At 38.6% G+C, this 13,879-nt stretch overlaps 1 long non-coding RNA gene across 2 annotated transcripts in view; it reads left to right on the forward strand.

The window, feature by feature from the left end:
* Positions 1-13,879, forward strand: part of LOC141518263 (uncharacterized) — a 63,755-nt gene that overhangs the window by 3,241 nt on the left and 46,635 nt on the right. For both annotated transcript variants that reach the window (XR_012477135.1, XR_012477134.1), the window contains exon 2: positions 1,370-1,545. This is a non-coding gene — a long non-coding RNA (uncharacterized LOC141518263). The remainder of the gene's footprint in view (positions 1-1,369; positions 1,546-13,879) is intronic.

Genomic DNA, 13,879 nt, shown 5'->3' on the forward strand with positions numbered 1-13,879 from the left:
ATCATCCATCAAGGACAATCCAGATTTTTAAAACTTGCATTGTGGTTTTTTTCCTCCCGTTTCTCCCCCCCTTAGTTTTGATTCTTCTTTCACAACATGACTAATATGGAAATATGTTAAACAGTATTGTATATGTACAACTTATGGGAATGGGGGAGGGAAGGGAAGGAGGTAGAAAAATGTGAAACTCATAATCTTACCCAAAAATCAAGGTTAAAAACTATCTGTCCATGTAATGGGAAATAAGTAAAAAAAGGAAAAAAATGAGTGCTTACTCTGTAGTACTGTGTACTAAGTGATGGGGCTAAAAAGAAAGATAAATCAAGTCCCTCCCTTCAAAAAGTTATGTTTTAATGGGGGAGACACTCAGATAGTAGATAACAAGAGCATCCAAGACAGAAATAGATTAAGTGGAAGGTAATCTGAGCAAGGAAGTGGCTAATTACTAAAGCCCCTTGGTGGTACCTCTTAAGGCAGCAGCTCTTTGTAGAGAAGGGTGGAAAAAAAAATGAGAGGTTCTGATGATACAATTTTATCAGATTGAGAAAGCTTTCCTTACAATAATCCCATGAGAGGGGCAGCTAGGTGGCATAGTGGATAAAGCACCAGCCCTGGAGTCAAAAGTACCTGGGTTCAAATCCAGTCTCAGACCTAGCTGTGTGGCCTTGGGCAAGCCACTTAACCCCATTTGCCTTGCAAAAACCTAAAAAAAAATAATCCCAGGAGAAAGGAAGCATCAGCATTATTTCTATTTAAGAGAGTACCAACATTAAAAAAAAAAGATAAGCAACTCAGCATGTAAACCCACAAGACTTGTAAAGTGTTTAACTAGAAGGATTTGAATCTCACAACAACCCTTAAAGTCAATAGTACAGATATTAGTATCCACATTTTCCAGATAAGGAAAATAAGACTCAGAGCATGACTGTGGGACCTCTCATGAAATGGTAATCCAGGCTGGAGAGTTGTTCATCGGGAGAGCAGCCTCTGAGGCAGAGGAAAATCAGGCTGCCAGTGAGGAGGTGAGGAGTTGGAGCAGTCCACAGTGTCAGTCTAAAGGTCCTCTCCTGTCCTCCTGATTCATATCTGGCCAAGTGAGGATAGTGATTTAGCAGAGCACCCCACCCCCCACTCAAATTCAGTTCTTGGGTTTGTCATGGTATCACCTCCCTGATGTCGTGGTCTTCTTGGAGAATGAAGGACTAACATCATCTTCAAGTTGAGAGATGGCAGGTGACTTGTCCCTATGGGAAGGGGAGGTCTCTTGGAAGTCCTGGGGAAGCAATTAGTCAAGGTCAGGAGACCAGCTCAGTCTGTACACCTATTTAAAGGTTTCAAAGTTCCCCGTTTCCTTTGTCTTTACCCTTAGAGGTATCCTTCATGTCTGCCATTCTGGGAGCCCAGGAAGCAGAGAGAGAGATGCAAAATGGGGAATGGGCTTCCCACCTGCCATGTCAGCCAGCAGTAGCAGATCTTGGGAGTGGTTCTACTTGCTGACCCCAGAGGACCCGTACACTGATGCCAGTGTTGAAAACTACACAGGAGGTGAGCCAGGACCAGAGCAAGATAATAATATTAGACACCAGTACACAGAGGCAGGATGGACTTGGTAACTGGGATCTGGAAGTCTTTAAAATCCTTATCCATTGGCAAAAGTGAGTGGGTGACAGCTTTTCATTCCTTTCCTTTTTCCTTGGATTTTTCTTGATATGGTTGGACTTTGGGTTGAATCTGTGTGAGTGTGTGGGCATGCATATGTATATAATATACATGGGATGCATATTTATGCATATTCATACATATATAAATATATACATACCAACACATAGTTACCTATGGATTTGGAGAGAAGCTCCAGCATATATATATGCTCCAGGCAGAAGTTTTTGGTCTCTTGCTTTACCACTTTCTTCTATATTCAATAGATTTTGTGACCATTAGTTAATTAACTGCATTCTGTGACTATAAAGCAGCTTGGTGGCTTTTCTTCCTGAAATCAAATTCAGCCATAGACACTTACTAAGCTGTGTGACCCTAGGCAAGTCATTTCATCCTGTCTGCCTCAGTTTCCTCATATGAAAAAGATCTGAGAAGGAAATGGCAAACCACTCTAGTATCTCTGCCAAGAAAACTCCAAATTGGGTTATGAAGAGTCAGACACAACTGAATAAAAACAAACTTCTGTTAATGTCTCTGTGTGTTGTCCTGAATGAAATAAAGTCCAGATATCAGGTGAAGGGATATCATGGATTTTTAAATTATAAACCATATTTCATCATGTCAAATTATTAAGAATATTAATTAAATTAATTTAAATTAATTAATAGTACTAAGAAACCAGTCAAAGGAGTTCTTAAAAGAGCAGTTGCTTGATGGTGCAATATAGAGCATTGATAGGAAAAATCTAAATTCAATCCTACCTCATTGTGTGACCCTAGGCAAGTTACAACCTTTGCCTCAGTTTCCACATCTGTAAATTTTCATATTAGTACCTGGCTTTCTAGATTGTTATGAGGATAAAATGAGGTCATCTTTGTAAAACTCTTCACAAATCTAAAAACATTTTATAAATGTTAGCTCTTAGTATTATCACCAACATTATTATTAGCCCCCTTTTGGCTGAGAGTCAGGAGGTTTGGTGGGTGGCCAGTGGGCTTCGTTGGGCTCTTGAGCATATCACCACCTAGTGGTCAGTTCAACTATTTCAGACCTTTGCTGAGTAGATTAATTCAGTGAAACTACCTTTCTCTACTGCTATCACAATGCTCCTTTTTTCTCTTTCTTTTTCTTCTTCTTAAGGCAATCAGGGTTAATTGACTTGCCCAGAGGCACACAATAGTATATGTTGGAGGTCAATTTGAACTCAGGTCCTCTATATCACCTAGCTGCCCCTACCACAGTGCTCTTAAGAATTGAGGTGAAGGGGGGGAAGCAAGCTAAGTGGCAGAGTGGATAGAGCACCAGCCCTGGAGTCAGGAAGATCTGAGTTCAAATTTGGCCTCAGACACTTAATATTTACTTAGCCATGTGACCTTGGGCAAGTCATTTAACCCCTTTGCCTTGCCAAAAACAAAAAAAGAATTAAAGGAATCTAACAAATGCTCATGCTTCCCACAGGTGTCACATAAGTATAAAAGACAAGATTTGAACTTAGATTTGCTTGACTTCTGATCTAAACCTTGGCTAACCACTCCAGGCTGCCTTTCTGATAAGGAAACTGAGTAAGAGAACCAGAATTTGAACCTTAGACTTCTGTTTCCAGATCTCCCCTCAGCATACCACTGAAGATTGACCACCATTCACTACTGAGAACACAAGACAATCAGCAAGAAAAAAAAGGTTGTGATAATTTCATTAGATATGTTGCATTTCCTTAAACCAAAAACTACCAAGAAGCATCATGGAGGTCACCTCTGCCTAGGGTCATGTGAGTTTATCCATTTTTCCCATTGAAATGACAAGGAAAAGATCGGGGTACTACAACTTCCAGAGACCAGTACAGGGGAGATTTGATATTTGAGGAGAGCACCACAAAGGAAAACAACAGTCATAGAATGATCAGTTGTCTCCTCCATACCAGATACTGTGGGTCATGGTAAGCTTATCCAAAATTGAATCTAAAGTGTTATTGTCTTATTTTGAGCTGGTTAAGAGACAAGAGATCAGGTCTTTCATTTAAAAACAACCAAATGAGTTAGAGATAGGAAGATATTCAATGGACTCAAGACACTGCCTTCAAATGATATACCCCCTTCCCTTCAAGAGAATATCTGTGAAGGGAATTATTGGTCCTACACTAAAGGGATCTTGGGATCACAGATTCAGAGCTGAAGGAACTTTAGAACCCAACTCCCTTATTTTACAGATGAAAAATGGTGCCCCAAAAAGTTGTGACTAGTGCAGAGTAACAATATCTGAAGTCGGATTTGAATTCAGGTTTTCTTGATTACAAGTCCAGTATTGTACCATGCATTATCACAGAATTCTTCCTGGAACTTTATGGAACTGACCTTACCCCTAGCTGCCCATGAGATTGGTTCAAGGGTCCCTGTTCTTCTGTTCTTCTGTATGATGTGACTGGGTCTTCTCTCTTTGCAAACTCTAGACTAGAGAAGCTATTTGTTTAAGCAAGTATAAGACTGAACATCATGTCCTGAGTTAGGCTGGTCCTTGGCAAAGAAATTATCTAAAAATCTGTCTTCATAATACAGTGATTTCTTAAAAATTTATGGAAGGAACAGAAGGAATACCAAAGATAACCAGAGTAATTAGGTAGCTTTGAAAGTTATATGTTGAATTTATTATTCATCTTGTATCTAATATGTTCACATTATATTTTAAAAGAAAAACAATTTGTGCATAATGGAGATTTATAATTCTATGCACAATTCTTTTTCTGTTCTATTATGGGGGCAGGGAGAGGACTGGGCTCATTGACTATTTGCCTTGTTAAGCTCATTAAATATCATCTTATTAGATTCAGTCCAGGACTATAGCCTGGTTTTTAGAAATCTTGACTCTGCCATCCATTGTGTTGGTTATCCTTGCCAACTTTGTGTCATCTGCAAATTTGATAAGCATGCCATCTGTGCTTTTATCCAGGTCCTTGATAAAAATGTTAAATCAACCCAGTCAAACCCAGATCCCTGGGTTATGTCATTTGAGAATGCCATCTCAGCTGACATTGATTCATTAACAATTACTTTTTTGAGCCTGACTGCTCAATCAGCTCAGAATGCACACGAGTGTTTCATTGTCCAGTCCACATGCCTCTTTCTCTTTTCCATTAGAATAGCTATTTTTGAAGTGAGATGGGCTTCAAAGCATCTCTCAAGTCAATATATATAAGCCCCTTTCCCTGCTTTGACATCTGACTTATTCTGCTCTCATACAATGACCCAGTCAGCACTCAGTGACTCTGCCCCCTGGATTCATAACCGGTCCAAGGAAGAAACAAAAAGCACAAATTGTTCTCTTTGTTTGAGTGCAAACCCAGATAACAAACCCAAGCTGCTGTTATGATTTTGTAGCTTTAACCCAATTCCCACTCCCAGAGACAATTGGTTCCCCAGAATATGGCTCCTGCATCCTTTCAGGGCTATAATCAGTTAACCTCTGAGTGGTTGGGGAGGTGTCTTGTCTAGTAGTCTAGATTGTAAGTCCCCATTGATGGCCTTTCCTCAATCATTATCTATTAATATGAATTAGTCAACAGACTCAATTATCTTATTTATTAAAGTAGTATAATACTAGGAAGTCAATATAAAACATTCCCCCATTTCAGAGAATATGTTTAGATAGTCCCCTTAGTTCCAGTTGGCTTCCTATAGATCACCAAGTCTTCCATTCCTAACCAAATCAAGGCTGTTAGGATCCCAATGCAGACCTTGCTGCCATTTGATGCTGATTCTGACATGATACTAGAAGAAGAGGGAAAATCCAAATTCTTTCAAATCCTTTGAAGAGCACAAGATCCTCTTTTGGCCAAAGTTGTTTGGAGGGGCAGGGAGAAGAGAGACCAAGGTTAAGGACAAAGTTGAGGTGGCAGCTTGATAGCACAGTGGATAGAATCCCAACCCTGCAGTCAGGAGGACCTCAGTTTAAAGGACCTTGCCAAGGCAAGACCTTGGGCAAGTCACTTAACTCCAAAGCCTTGACAAAACCCCCCAAAAAACAACAACCAAAAAAACAAGGACAAAGTTGAGGATTTCTCCTCTCTTCCAAGCAATTCCTTTTCTGACATGGTTCTTCTTTCTCTTCACTGCCAGACAAATCTCTTATTCCATCTAATTTGAAAGTTTTCATTCAGGACCTAGAAGGCACAATCAAATCCATTAATCAATCTGAACAGACTTTTGCTGACATCTAGTTGAAATGTATTTGACTGATTGAAGGAAGTTTCTAGGTCTGGATCACACCTATTTCTGTTGGATTGATTTAATCAAGAAACATTCTCATCAGACAAAAGTAATTACTTTGAAGAGAAATAAAGCAATTAATGGAGACTCATCTTTACGTTTAATACCAACTGGCCAAAGATTTTTGATAAGTAAAACTTACAAGTGAGTGTCAGGATCTAGACCTGAAAGAGATGTACTTTTTTATTTTTAGGGTTTTGCAAGACAATGGCGTTAAGTGGCTAGCCCAAGGCCACACAGCTAGGTAATTATTATGTGTCTGAGGTCACATTTGAACTCAGGTCCTCCTGACTCCAGGGCCAGTGTTCTATCCACTGCACCACCTAGCCACCCCTAGAGATGTACTTTTGCAAGTAATTTCTGCAAAGTGATATTCAAAGAAGAGTTTGAACAATAGAATGGAAATGCTTACACCACAAATTAGGAAAGACAAAAGCTTTAGAAAATTATAATGCCTCACGCCAGAGAGACCACAGTTGTATTTTATTTTATTTTTTTCAAAGAGCAGTTGAATTAGCAAATTTCACACAACTGCTTCCTAAGCATCCTCTCTCAGAAAGGAGGATGTAGGGTATTTAGTGCTCTGTGAAGAAGAGAAAAGAGACAAGTTCTAGGCCATATTCTGAGCTATATTTGCTGGTCCTCTCTGGAAGCCCCTTATCCACCTCCTGTCTCATCTCCCCAGCTCAGGTGACAAGTCCTGGATCTTCAAAAGAATCACTGCATTTACTTCTTGAGAGAAAGAATCATGGCTTATTTTTTTTTAAAAAAATGTATTTATTTAAGGCAATTAGGGTAAGTGACTTGCCCAAGGCCACACAGCTAGGTAATTATTAAATGTCCGAGATCAGATTTGAACTCGGGCCCTCCTGACTCCAGGGCTGGTGCTCTATCCATTGTGCCACCTTACTGCCCCAGTATCATGATTTATTCAACATTGTATCTCCTTTATTTGGAAGTAAAGGAACCTGCACATAGTAAGCACTTCATAAATCTTTGTTGAATCATATGCACCCAAAAGATCAAAAGGTACAGGAAATCTGATTTTCAAAGGTCGTATCACTTAAAAAAAAATAAGAGATCATATGCTTTTCTCAACTATGATCAAGGAAAGAATTCTTAACCAAACAAGAGATAGAGAAGATCATAACAGATAAAAAAGATAATTTTGATGACATGAAATTCTAAAGTTTTAGTTCAAATAAAATTAGTAAAATTTTGCTCAAATAAAAGGCAATTTTTTTTTTGCAAGACCATGGGGTTAAGTGGCTTGCCCAAGGCCACACAGCTAGGTAATTATTAAGTATCTGTGCCTGGATTTGAACACAGGTACTCCTGACTCCAGGGCCAGTGCTCTATCTACTGTGCCACCTAACCCTCCCCTTTTTTTTACTTGATTTTTTTATTATTAATTTTTTTTGTACAAGTGATTTTTTTTATACATTACTAAAATATTCTCGCTTAAGAGTAAACATAAAACCAACTCCCCCAATATAGACCCTCATGAGAAATAAAATAAAAGAAAGAAAAAAATGTGCTTCAGTCTGTGTTCTGATGCCATCAGCTCCGTCTCAGGTGGATCACATTCTTTATGCTAAGTCCATCCCAAAAGTTACTTCCATATTTTTCCAATGTTGTTGTTGCTGATTGTAATTCCCTCTGTTCATACCTCCCCCACTACTTTATATTATATTTTCTCTCTCCTTTCACTCTGTCCCTCTTCTAAAATGTTATGTAGGGTAGCTGAGGGGTGCAGTGCCCTGGGGCAAAAAGACCCCGAGCCCACATACCACCCCTGAGACCCAACAACCACTCAGCCCCATGGTCCTGGACAGGTCACCCAATCCCACCCCTTGCAAGAAGTAAAAAAGAAAATGTGTTATATTTGACTATTCCCTCCTATGACCTATCATCCACATCCCTCCCTTCCCCCTTCCCCCTTCCCCCCACTCTTCTCTTTACTCTAGGTGTCTATACCCTACTGAGTGTGTGTGCTGTTTCCTCTCTGTCATTTCTGATGAGAGTGAAGGTTATCTCATTCCCTCTTGCCTTCCCCTCTTCCATATCATTGTAATAGCTCATTGCAATAAAATAAAAAAAAATCTTTTATATGAAATATCTTAACCTATTCCACCTCTCCTTTCTCATACTCCCAGTACATTTCCCTTTTAGCCATTGACTCCATTTTTACAATATATTATGTCTTCAAATTCAGCTCTCTCCTGTGCTGCATCTATAAAAGCCCCTTCTACAAGATCTATTAAATGAGAAGTTTCATATGAATATTATCAGTATCATTTTTCTATGCAGGAATACATGCAGTTTATCATCATTAAGTCCCTCATATTTTACTCTTTTCCTCTGCTCTCTATGCTTCACCGGAGTCCTGTATTTGAAGGTCAGACTTTCTGTTCAGCTCTGGTCATTTCAACCAGAACAATTGAAATTCCCCTGGTTCACTGAAAGTCCATCTTTTCTCCTGGAAGAAGATGTTCAGTTTTCCTGGGTAGTTGATTCTTGGTTACATTCTGAGCTCTTTTGCCTTCCGAATATTATATTCCAAGCCCTATGAGCCCTTAATGTAGTTACTGCTAAGTCCTGTGTTCCTGACTGCATCTCCACAATATTTGAATTGTGTCCTTCTGGCTGCTTACACTATTTTCTCTTTGACTTGGAGTTCTGGAACTTGACTATGATATTCCTGGAGGTTGTTTTTTCTGGATCTCTTTCTGGAGATCAGTGGATTCTCTCAATTTCTATTTTTCCCCTCTGCTTCTAGGATATCAGGGCAATTTTCCTGTAGGAATTCTTTGAAAATGAGGTCAAGGCTTTTTTGCTGATCATGACTTTCAGGTATCCCAATAATTTTAAAATTAGACAAAAAATAATAGAGTGGAAAAAATATTTGCATCAAATACCTTCAATAAATATCTGTTATCAAAGATTAAAAGGGAATTGACAGGAATCTACAACATTCAAATCCTTTCATTTCTGATTAGATGAGTGGACAGAGGATATGAAAAGATTTCAAAAGAAGAATTGCAAAAGACTACTAAAAAAAACCCATATTCAAAATCCCTAATGATAAAGTAATTTCTGATTAAGAGAACTCTGAGCTTTCTGCTTATATAACGCAAATTGGCAAAGATGACAAAAGATTTAATTTTCTGTGAACACATTGTTGAATTGAGTTGAATATTGGAAGACTTGTGGAAAGACTGGTACACTGTTGTGCTCTTGGTGGAGCTATTTATCTTTTTGGGTTTAAATGTCTAATTACATAAGAAATGTGACTAATCTGTCCATAATCTGACTCAAATCCCAATTCTAAGAATTTACCCAAAGGAAGTTGAACTCTGAGTAACTGTAAAATCAGTGAAGCCTAGAAAACAGATGATGAACAAACCTTTTTCCTTATGATCACAGAGATATGGCAAAGTAATAATATATTATCAGATGTTTTCTCTGAATTGTTTTTTCTCTGTTATAAAGAAGGATTTAATCTAAAGGGGAGAAGTGGGAAATGAATATGACATCAAGAAAATGTATTTAAAAAATTAATGTAGTCTACATAGCCTACCTGGATAATTTGGGGACAATGTAGTTATGACTACCCAAATTCTCATTTTTGAACATGAAATTTTAAAAGGTTACATATGACAATTCAACCAAAATGGTCATTTACAAAATGGCATCTAATTTTCTAGGGTTAATGATTAAGCAATTACTCATTAAGTTAAACAAAGTAGAGGCTTGCATGGTGAATTGATATATTGGGCACTGAAGGTGAACTAGGAAACAAAAAGTTGAAAGTCTAAAGCTAAAAAGTTCAACAGAGTGAAACATGGGATGATGTTCACTTTTGTGCCAGATATGTACTATTTTGCTAAGCAAAGTATAAATAAAATTTCAGAAGTGATTAAACTCTTAAAAAAAATGAAGTGGAGGAACATGCGTGGATATCACTTGTGTGTTGAGAACATGGGCCAGTTTCTTCTGATGATGACCTTGCTTTTTCATCCTCTGGGTCTACAACACTGGTGTGATGTACAGTCCTTTCCAAGCATGGTCTTTTCTGGTTTTGGGGTATGAACCTCAGTCCTGGCTAGTCTAATGTGGCTTCTTGTTGACTGTGGCATCCCAGTCACCAACAGGAGAGTGGTTTCAAAAAGAGCAAGACTAAAGTCTCTTAACTGCTTCAGTTGTTTAGATTCTGGCTTCAAGTGACCTCCTTAGCTAAAGTCCTACCTTTTCTAGGAGAGAGGAAGAGTGGGTTCTGCCAACTCTCTTCAAATTTAGAACCTGGATATGTCATCTATAATTATTTTAGAAAGGCAAGTACCTCGACACCATCCGATATTTGACCAGTGACCATTGCTGCCAGTTAGCTAGGTAGAGCAGTGGCTAAAGGTGCTGGGTCTGGAATCAGGAAGAACCAAGTTCAAATTCATCCTTAGATATTTCTTAGAAGTGTGACCTAGGGTGAACCACTTTAACTTCAGCTTTCTCAACTATAAAATGGAGGTATGAATAGTACCTGCTTCAAAGAGTTGTTTTGAGAACTATTCATATTAAGGATGCATAGCATACTTAATAAATGCTTATTCTGGTCCCTTATTCCCAGGTAGAATACCTTTAAATAGTTGACTCTTTCTCCTCCATAAGGTTCTCACTGTAAGAATCTCAAATGAGATTCATTATGATAGGAGTCAAGCTCTTTGCAATATAGGATAGCTTTCAACTAAAAAGAGCCCAGAAATTTTAATTCTCTCTGTGTACATTCTAACATTTCACTTCAGTTTACCCAGGACATTTTCTCTGTTAGAAGCTGCACTCTGACTTAGGATGAGAAACTCCTTGAGACTCTAGATTGATGTATGATTGCCAAATTGTACCCAGGAAACATAAGTTTAGAAAGTTCCAGTCCAACAAACTGCCTCTGAACCCATTCCTTCCCCTCCACTCCCCAGTTTTTCTCAACCCCAGAATCTCTTTATAATCAAATGACTGGAAAAAGGGAAAGACTAATAATACCAGATGGATCTGCTTTAGGAATTACCCCACACCTTTTACTTTTTCATTTACATATTTTATATATGTAAATCTGTCCTCAGACCTTTATCTCTCTCTCTCTCTCTGTCTCTGTCTCTCTGTCTCTATCTCTATCTATCTATCTATCTATCTATCTATCTATCTATCTATCTATCTATCATCTATCTCTGTCTCTGTCTCTGTCTCTGTATGTATGTATGTATCTATCTATCTATCTAAAGTCCTCAGACCTTTTTCCTATGGGATTTGAATTCCAGCCTCCACAGATGAGGAGACTAGCCCAGAGAGACAAAATGAAAATGAGCTAAGATTGGACCTTGTTCAAAGTTCCAAAGTTCTACTATGCCCAAAGGGTAACAAAAATGTGCATACCCTTTGATCCAGCAATACCACTACTGGGTCTATACCCTGAAGAGATGATGAGAAAGGGTAAAAACATCACTTGTACAAAAATATTCATAGCAGCCCTGTTTATGGTGGCAAAGAATTGGAAATCAAGTAAATATCCTTCAATTGGGGAATGGCTTAGCAAACTGTGATATACGTATGTCATGGAACACTATTGTTCTATTAGAAACCAGGAGGGACAGGAATTCAGGGAAGCCTGGAGGGATTTGCATGAACTGATGCTGAGTGAGATGAGTAGAAGCAGAAAAACACTGTACACCCTAACAGCAATATGGGGGTGATGTTCAACCTTGATGGATTTGCTCATTCCATCAGTGCAACAATCAGGAACAATTTTGGGCTGTCTGCAATGGAGAATACCATTTCTATCCAGATAAAGAGCTGTGGAGTTTGAACAAAGTTCAAAGACTATTCCCTTTAATTTAGGAAAAAAAACCCCCAGATATCTTATTGTCTGATCTTGTGATCTCTTATACTTTATGTTTCTTCCTTAAGGATGTGATTTCTCTCTCATCACACTCAATTTGTATCAATGTACAACATGGAAACAAAGTAAAGACTGACAGATTGCTTTCCGTGGGGCGGGGGGGAAGTAAGATTGGGTGAAAAATTGTAAAACTCAAAATCTTTAATAAAAAAAATAAAATTAACCCAGTAGAGACAGGTCCCTAGTTAGCAAAGTACTAATCAGCCATGACTGATGGACTCCTTATCTGTAACCCATGCAGGGCCAGCTTCATTGCCAGAGAAGGAAGAAACTAGACTGAAAGAGATTAGTTTATTTTGTTCTATCTAGAACTATTCATTTTGAAAAGAGGTGATTAAGGAGGCTCTTCAGCTTACCCAAAGCATTCTGTTTTCTCTACCTTCTTAGCCTTTTCACTGGGTACCTACTTCCTTGATAATTGTTCTTTTGATCCATTCTGGATTTTTTAAGAAAAATAAATATGAAAACATTGTTGATTTGTTGTTTGTGAAGGTCCCTAACCAGCCACCTAGCATCTTAAGTAACTTAAACTCAGTATGGTCTTGTGGAATAATTAAAAGTGACTGCTTTTTATAGTGACCAAAAAAAAATTAAATTAAAAAAAAGTTCCAAAGTTCTTCTGATTCCAAGTTGACAAGTCTTACTATTATACCACTTTTGGCTTCTGGAGGAAGTGGGTGGTATTTGGAGTAAAGGCAGGGAGATAACTTTGTATAGGAAAGGGGAATAGGATTCAGATTCATGAGTGGGCTGATTCAAAGACTTTCAGAAGCAAAATGGATGCATATGTTGCTTTCACAAACAGAATTATTGTTTAACTCAATTCAGGCAGTGGGAGGAAAAACTATTTTCATTCTAAGTGGATTGTCTTAGCTTCATCTGCAGAGGAATTCATTCATTCAACAGGTATTTATGAACATTTGGTCTGTATGGGAACCTTTTGGCCATTGACAGAGACACCAAGATCAGCTTTATTTTTTCTGCCTTGCCCAGCATTATACAAACCATAGGCCCAATAGTGATCAATCTACTCTCCTCTTTCAGTAAGAAGAGGAGGGATAGATAAAATATTTATTAAATTCTTACTGTGTACTAGATACTGTGTTAAACACTAGGAATAGAAATATATCAAAAAAGAAAGACTATCCTTGCCCTCAAGGAGCCTACTTTCTAAAAAGAAAGACAGCATATCAAAGGAGACTAAAAGAGGGGAGAAGTACCCATGAAGAGGAAAGATAAGAGAGCCAGGATTGAAGGCAAGAGAGGAGTGAACATGACTGGCTCAGGCACTTCCTCAAATGGAGGTTCTGTGAAGGAAAAGGTAGGTGTGTAGGCATCTACTAGGGCAAGGAGGTTTCTTGGATGGAGGTGAAGAAATCTGGAGAGTCAGCAGTAAAGCCAGAAGAGGAATGAGACAGAGAGATAAAAACAACTGGAACCTATACTAGCCAGTGCCATACCTGGGGTCAGGATCATCTTGAATTCAAATCTGGCTTCAGATACTTACTGACTGTGTGACCCTGTGTATGTCATTTTACCCTATGTGCCTCAGTTTCCTCAGTTTCCTTCTCCTCCTGGAGAAGGAAATGGGCAAACTACTCTGGTATCTTTGTCAAGAAAACTCCAAATGGTATCATGAAGAGTCAGCTATGACAGAACAACAGAATCTAAGAGAGTTACTCTTAGCATCAGAGGAATTCTACGAACCTTTGTATGTATCCTATTTGACTTATGCATGATTGTGAGGTTCCTGGACTCTTCTTTATGTAAGAATGATGCATTTATGAAAGGTGCTAGGTCTCTTTGCCCTCCTGAGTGTAAGGCAGTGCTACTCAATCACAGCTTGTAGATTGGGATTGGGTTGGTTTTCCTAGAACTACCAAGCATTCCTCTTTACATCTTATAGTCCAGAATGGATAATTGAGAAATTAGAGAGGAGGCTAGGTGGCACAGTGGGTAGAGCATGGCCCTAGAGTCAGGAGGACCTGAATTCAAATCCAGCCTCAGACACTTA

Source organism: Macrotis lagotis, chromosome 3 (assembly GCF_037893015.1).
Source record: "Macrotis lagotis isolate mMagLag1 chromosome 3, bilby.v1.9.chrom.fasta, whole genome shotgun sequence".
Lineage (NCBI taxonomy): Eukaryota > Metazoa > Chordata > Mammalia > Peramelemorphia > Peramelidae > Macrotis > Macrotis lagotis.